An 8,626-nucleotide genomic window follows, 5' to 3' on the forward strand; every position below is an offset into this window, starting at 1 on the left:
CTGGTGGTCAGTGTGCTCCCACAGGAGGAGCTCTGCTCAGCCACAAGCCAGGCTGACGGCTGCCAGTATAGCGGTGGTGGCGGGAGCCTCTCCCGCCTCCTCAGCAGTGCTAAGGATGTCCGACTGCAGTTAGGCCTGCTCCCCGCTGGCAAGTGGACATCCCCCGAGGGCTCCCAGGCTGCCAGAGGGATGTCTGACTGCCAGCTTAGGCCCAGTCCCCAGGGGAGCAGGCCTAAGCCAGCCGTTGGTCATTTCCCAAGGGGTCCCAGACTGCGAGAGGGCACAGGCCGGGCTGAGGGACCCTCCTGAGTGCACAAATTTTTGTGCACCGGGCCTCGTTTATTATAAGGCTTCCAGGCCAAATTCTTTCAGAGCTGGTACTTTTACGCATTGTTGACACACACAATGCTCTAGTTGAAGAAGATGCTACTGATGTATTTTCAACCCTATTGTAAAGGCTTTCTATTAATAATTTCCATTAAAATTCTGTTTCTAAAATAATCTCTATTAAAATTCCTAGATAGGTGGTGTAGTAGTTCCTATTGACACAGTTCAGACTTAAGCAATTCATAAGATGAAGAAGCTTTGCCAGCTAGTAAAATTAACTTACAAACTCTTGTCCCATCTTTTCATTGAAACAAATACTTTTTTTCTGTATCGTTTCTTCTTTTGCCTTCCTTTTATCTTCCTTCCCCTCCCTAGCTCAGCAGTTGATGTTTACAGTAGACCAGCAGTTTCAACCTGTGGCGCTCGAATGACCCTTTCACAGGGATCGCCTAAGACCATCCTGCATATCAGATATTTACATTACGAATCATAATAGTAGCAACATTACAGTTATGAAGTAGCAACAAAAATAATTTTATGGTTGGGTCACAACATGAGGAACTGTATTTAAAGGGCCAGAAGGTTGAGAACCACTATTCTACAGAAAGCCACTGTTCACCTGACAGCAGCAGGCTTTATCCCACTCTGGGCCCTCGCAGCTGCCCTTGGGATTCATGCTGTCCTGTCTCCACCCACACCTTGATCAATCTTGCAGGCGATAAATCTTCCTTCGATTGTCCTCATTTGCGTGCGCCTTTGGTCTCCTTTTGACTGAGACGGGTGCACGAATCATAAAGTAGCAACATTACAGTTATGAAGTAGCAACAAAAATAATTTTATGGTTGGGTCACAACATGAGGAACTGTATTTAAAGGGCCAGAAGGTTGAGAACCACTGCATTAGACCATCAGATGAATGATTACTCACAGAGACTGTATTGGGATTTATTGAGGCCCTTGTGACCATGTTCCCTAGAGAGGGTGGACTTAAAAAGGAATCAAAGCCAACACTGCTCTGCTTAGAAGGAAACTAAATCTTTTCGGGGTCGGGGGGTATTCAGTATCTTTGGATCACATAGTTTTGACTATGAGGATCCCTGAATTCAACCCCTTATGTTAGGGAACCAGATCTGATGTAGTGTTTCTGACATCTGGCTACATTTTATAGCTGCCTATCAATTATGTCCCTGTCTCCCAACCTGTTATATTAACCAAATTGATTGCCTGAACATTGCAGGTAACAATGACTGAACCTCCTTACCCATCTTATCACTCTCATAAGTGCTTGTTCATTTGGCATTAATGGTTCCACAAAGCCAGTATCAGACAATATGAAATTATTATTTTAAATAATGGCTATTATTGAAACATCTCCCACTGAATAAGAGGTTGGGAAGAGACTTTAATATTAACAGTATGCTAACATCCCATTCAACAAATTCAGTGAATTTGTTTTAGGTGTTTAAGCATAGTGTTAATTCCCAAGGATACAATGGTAAACAAAACAATTCCTGCTTTCATGTTTTCAGTCTTGAGATGTCAAATAGTACATATATAATTCTGACATATTCCCATACTGAGTAAAGGAACTCAAAATGGTCAATCTCTTGTTTTGTTAGTGTGCCTTTCAAATCAGCTACTCATGTTGTGGTCATGCCAGCCTACTGAGATTGAGCTAAGATATATTGGTACATAATTGAGTAGCATGTGTTGAGAATGACATAATTCTTGAGTACTTGTTGAGCTGAAGTAAGACAGGTTTGTCAAATAAATACAAGAAATGTTGAGGCTTTGATAAAGCATGGTTTCAATTGATGAAGGCCTGATTTTAAATAGCAGATGGATCATCCTGGCATGAAACAATAACATGTGAAGTAGTACATTCTCAATAAAGTGCTAGGAAAAGCACAGATTTAACAACATAGTAATGGTGACACTAGTAACCCACATCATACTTCCTGTATTAAAATTAAGTATACGGAGGATTCTGGGAACATGGTGCAGTGACAATATAGTTTCTTAAATTTCCACATTAAAACAACAACATAATGACAATGATCACAAAACTAGGTAACAAGGTGTCCTCACAGCCCCCAAAATATGACCAGGTGGAGAAAAAGCACCAGCAGCTTCAAGATCTGCAATGATGTTGCTGTCTGTGAGAGAGTAGCAAGAAAGAAGCAATAGGGCACTTCTGGTAGACCTGAGAACAGAACTGCAGTACAACCATCAAGAATGAAGAGGCTGACAAAGACAAGTACCACATGATCTCACTTTTATGTGGAATCTAATGAGCAAAATAAACTGATGAACAAAAAAGATCCAGAGATATTGAAACATGCGAAGACTGAGATTTTTCATAGGGAAGGAGTGGGGGTAGGGGTGGAAGAGATTAACCAATGAACTTATATGCATATATGCATAACTCATGAACAGACAATAGTGTGGGGAAGGCCTGGGGAGGGAATGGGAGCAGGGTGGAGAGGGTCAATGGGGAAGACACAAAAGGGACATCTGTAATACTTTGAAAAATTAAGCCCCTAGGGCAGTGATGGCAAACCTTTTGAGCTCGGCGTGTCAGCATTTTGAAAAACACTAACTTAACTCTGGTGCTGTGTCACATATAGAAATTTTTTGATATTTTCAACCATAGTAAAACAAAGACTTATATTTTTGATATTTATTTTATATATTTAAGTGCCATTTAACAAAAATCGACCAAAAAAATGAGTTCGCGTGTCACCTCTGACACGCGTGTCATAGGTTGGCCATCACTGCCCTAGGGATTCTCAAAACCTCTCCCTTCCAGGACAATACCTCACATTGAAAATTTGCTGAGAGTAGAATCAAAATTGGACAGGATAGGGCCAATAGACAAAAAAGATCATCTAGATCAAAGTGGGAAAGGTAAGTTAGAGCCAGGAAACCCCAGGAATCAAGCTGTCATATTTTTAACACAATACAAAAATAAGAATGAATCTGTGAAGTTAACAAAGCTTCCCTGAATTCTGTCTTCAAAGTTCAGGAAAGTTAATTTTACATAAAAACAAAGTAATAGTATCAAGGTCAAATTCCATATAAAATATTAAGAAAAAAAGAACAAGGAACAGAATAACATTCCTATGGATACTGGAAGCATGCCAGAAACATCCCATGAAAGAAAACTATGTCCTATTATTCCAAAACTAGAGGCCTGGTGCAAGAATTTTGTGCACGGGTAGGGTCCCTAGGCCTGGCCAGCGATCAGGGCCAATAGAGGCCTTCCAGCTACAGGCCGGGGCCTCCCTTTGCTCTGTGCCACCCCCTGGCAGTGAGCACACATCATAGCAAGCAATCGAACTCCCAAGGGGACAATTTGCATATTAGGCATTTATATATATATATATACACTCAAAGTCTATAGGAAATGCTATAAGACCTGAAAGGACAATATAGATCTGATTATAAGAACTAAGAAACAAGATGGCAAAACTCAGTAAAGAATTATAAACATTTCAGAATTGTAAACAGAAACATAACCAATAAATAGATAACGCCTTAAAATAAATCTAAAGTGTAAAAATTTTAAATAAAAATGAAAGGTTTAAAGATTGTTAAATTAAAAAGTGGCATTGAAGATAGGCAAAAAATCAAATATAGGATAGAAGTTCATAAAGAAGAGAAGGCAAGCAAAAGACATTATTAAGACTTTCCTGAAATTAGAAAATAAATTTATGTACGGAAAGCACACCAAATAACTAACATTGACCTAAAATGACCAATATCAAGACATTCCAGTGAAATTACTGGACTGTAAAGGAAAGCAAGCAAACCTTTTGAGCATCTGTTTAAAAAGGGCATGTGGTTTGTAAGGGAAAGTATTAATTAGATTATCAGAACTTTTAACAGCAACACTCTATTCCAGATGAAAATGGAGCAATGTACTTAAGATTCTCAAGGGAAGTCTGTGAAGGATTTTCTAACAAAATAGACTTTCAAGCATAAAAGGGACAAATTATCAGCATTTATGGATTCAAAAATACTTCATGACACCATCTCTAAGAATCATTACAGAATGAGTTTCAGGCTGTCAAAATGTCTTAGAGTCATCAGCATAAGGACTGGCAGTTTGAGCATTAAATATTTTATTGCTTATAGAAATTAGAGTACAGTAAATGAGGGCCAACAGGGAGACTGTGTAGTCCTTAAAAGCCACATAGGCCCTTACAAATAAAGATTTAGTGCAATTTTTACAACAGAAGGATGAGAACATATGCAAAAATTTTTAATGTTTTCAGCAATCATATTCTGATTGTGTATGTAATGGGAAATAAAACAAATGAGTATTTCTGCGATATTCTATACCCTGAGCCCTTGAGAATCAGGATTCTCATAATGGAAGAAAAGAGTCACAGCTGTAATAAGTAAAAACTGTAGTCTTAATTTGGATTGGTAGTATCAGTATGAAGTCATAAGATAGTTTATGTATCTATATGTATGTATGCATACTCTATTAACTGTCCATGAAAAAGACCTAGAAAAATGAACCACCCAGGGAATATCTCTACCACCTACATTTTGATCTTGAAATGTAATTTCTCATTAAAAGAAACAAAGGTTTTAGAGAGATGGCTGATTCCATGTGTGGGACAGGAAATGTACAAGATGACCCAGAGGATTTTATCATAGCAGATAGCAAGGAAGCTATCAAATACTACTAGGATCTTGTCAAAAGGATCTGGAGGGAACTTGAAAAGTATTCCCAGTGGTCAAAAATAGAATAGTAGAGCTTCAATAATGAGAATGATTGCAGTGAATTGAGACCCATTAATATCTTTTAACCCTTGAATTCATAATGATATTTTAAAAGATAATCACCTTAAGAGGAAGTTAGGGAACCAATTAATATCTGCTTTAAAGGTAGTAAATAAAGGGAAGGGAGCATTTATTCTGTCTTTTCTGCTTGCACTTGGGTAACCAAATGGCAGAAGAAGGAAAATATCTCTATGTAGAAGTATTCCAACTAATAATTGAGATGAAGTAATATAATGTTACCCATTTTATTTCCCCATTGAGTTAACAAATATAAGTATTAAGCATCAGTGGCTACTAGCATCGTAAAAAGAGAAGTAACTAGATAATCCATGCTTCTTGAAAGAACACATAGTCAAACAATCTTATAACTTGAGAGTTTAAAAGTGAATAGTACCATGAATTCCTGGGAAAGTATAGAAAAGTGAGATTTCAAGTGTACAGTTAATGAGAGGCAAAGGGGGAAGAGAAAGAAGCTGGTATGCTTGCATAGAAAGCCCACTGAGGAACACAGATTCCAGAGGATGAACTAAATTTGACTATGTGGAGCATATAATCAAAGTGATCATACAACAGTTCAAGTTTATAAAAATATCAGAGGTTTAAATTCCCCATGAACTTTTAAAAAAAGCTAGTTAACAAAAAATGCCTTAAAACTATATGTAGCCGAAACCGGTTTGGCTCAGTGGATAGAGCGTCGGCCTGCGGACTGAAAGGTCCCAGGTTCGATTCCGGTCAAGGGCATGTACCTGGGTTGCGGGCACATCCCCAGTAGGAGATGTGCAGGAGGCAGCTGATCGATGTTTCTCTCTCATCGATGTTTCTAACTCTCTATCCCTCTCCCTTCCTCTCTGTAAAAAATCAATAAAATATATTTAAAAAAAAAAACTATATGTAGATCAAGAAGTACAAAAAAGGCTTACAACCCCAGCAAGTAAAATTATGCTTCAAATAGGGAAGCATAAAATAAATAATGTGGAGATGTGATAACAGAACCAAGAAAAGCAATGAAAAGTCTTAAATGACTATCTCCAGGACCAGACCAATCACATGCTCCTGCTTCTTGAAAAACCTGCAGATGGAATTCAAGAATATATGTTGATAAGTTTGAAATCTCAAAATATACCATCTCCCCACCCCCCCAACCCCCCAAGTTAAGAAAAAAAATGGGTTGGTCAATTAAAGGAATGCTATAAATACAATCCTGGATTCAGCAAAGCCTTTGACAAAATTGCACACAATGTCCTGTGGATAAAGAGAGAAAAATAACAACTTTTAGAGTAACAACCAGCTGTTAAATAGTGTGAGTGTTAAGCTTGGTGATATAACAATATCTTTGAGTGACCTTAAATTTTGCCTTAGTAACATGTTTAAATTTTTTATTAATAACTTAAAGCATAAACATCTGCAGATAATATACTAGTAGAACGGAGAATATTAAGCAACTAGAGGCCGGGTGCATGAAATTTGTGCATGGAGGGGAGTTCTCTCATCCCAGCCTGCACCCTCTCCAATTGGACATCCCTCTCACAATCTGGGACCGCTGGCTCCTAACTGCTCACCTGCCTGCCTGCCTGATTGCCCCTAACTGCCCTCCCCTGCCAGCCTGATCTCGCCCCAAACTGCCCTCCTCTGCTGGCCAATATGGTTCTGATTGGTCAGTTTCTATGCCTGTCAGCGTCAAAAGCTCCACCTGCTAGGCAGCCATTGGCGCCCCACAGCACCCAGATTTGGTTCTGATTGGTCGATTTCTATGCCAGTCAGAGTCAAAAGCTCCGCCTCCTAGGCAGCCATTGGTGCCCCACAGCACCCACATTTGGTTCTGATTGGTCGGTGTCTATGCCAGTCAACGTCAGAAGCTCCACCTCCTAGGCAGCCATTGGTGCCCCACAGCACCCAGATTTGGTTCTGATTGGTTGGTTTCTATGGCAGTCAGTGTCAGAAACTCCACCTGCTAGGCAGCCATTGGTTCTTCACAGCACCCACATTTGGTTCTGATTGGTCGGTTCCAATGCCAGTCAGTGTCAAAAGCTCCGCCTCCTAGACAGTCATTGGTTCTTCACAGCACCCACATTTGGTTCTAATTGGTCAGTTCCTATGCCCCAGTCAGTGAAAGCTCCACCTCCTAGACAGCTATTGGTTCTTCACAGCACCCATATTTGGTTCTGATTGGTTGGTTCCTATGCCAGTCATCATCTCCGGGCCTATCTCCAGGCCTGATCAGAGAGGCGGGCTGAACAGCAGCCCCCGGAGGCCCAGCTGCTGGCGAAGCCCAAAAAGAAAGAGGGAGAGAAAGAGAGAGGCAAGTACTGATCAACAGCTGCCACTGAGGCTGTGGATCAGACCCTGCCTCTCTCTCTGGGTCTCAGCCCCCTGGGCAGTCAGTGCTGGGTTGCCAGGCTGCACCAGGGCAGTCAGTGCTGCGTAGCTACGGCAACCCAGCGCTGACTGAAGGACTTCTGGGTTGGTCAGGCTTCCGTCGGGATCAGTTGTTACAGCCCTGGGCTTTTATATATTAGGATATGGCTGACATAATCAATATACAAAATTATATGAATAGACATGTTTCTGGCTGCAGCAGATTAACTTGTATCAGATGAACCCTCCAGCTAAGAATTAGAGAAATAGTTAATGTTTTAAAAACCACTATTATTGAAGTATATTGCACTCATTTTGAGTGTGCAGTGTGATTAGTTTTGACAAATATATACACCTGTGTAAACCACTACCACATGACGACAAAGAATGAAATGCCATCATCCTCAGAAGTTCCATGTGCTCCTTTTCAACCAATATCTGTCCTCCACACCTGATGCCAGGCAACTACAGATGGGCTTTCTATACAGACTAGATTTGACTTTTCTGGAGGTTCATGTAAATGTAACCATACTGCATATGTTCTTTTCTGTCCAACTTCTTTGACTAAGCATAATGATTTGTGATTCACCCAGGTGTGTATTATAGTCTTTTTACTGCTGAGTACCATTCCATATTGCAATTTGTTTATTCCACATTCATCTCTTGAAATTCATTTTCTGGGGAGAGAAAATTAATTGGAAAGGAGGCATAAGGAGTGATAAAATGTGCCATATTTTGATAAGGGTATGGGTTATGTATTTGTCAAAGTTTATCAAACTATTCATTTAATATCTCTATGTTTCTCTGTATACAAATTATGCCCCAATTTAAAAAAAGAGGATGTGTTTCAAATTTTATTTATTTATTTATTTATTTTTAATAAATCTTTATTGTTCAGATTATTACAGTTGTTCCTCTTTTTTCCACCCATAGCTCCTTTCCACCTCCACACCCCTTCCCCCCACCAGAATAGTCAGTCCACTTCCTTTCTATGCCCCTGATTCTATTATATTCACCAGTTTATTCTGTTCATCAGATTATTTATTCACTTGATTTTTAGATTCACTTGTTGATAGATGTGTATTTGTTGTTCATAATTTGTATCTTTACCTTTTTCTTCTTCTTCCTCTTCTTAAAGGATACCTTTCAGC

Source organism: Myotis brandtii, unplaced genomic scaffold (genome assembly GCF_000412655.1).
Source record: "Myotis brandtii unplaced genomic scaffold, ASM41265v1 scaffold49, whole genome shotgun sequence".
NCBI classification, from domain to species: domain Eukaryota; kingdom Metazoa; phylum Chordata; class Mammalia; order Chiroptera; family Vespertilionidae; genus Myotis; species Myotis brandtii.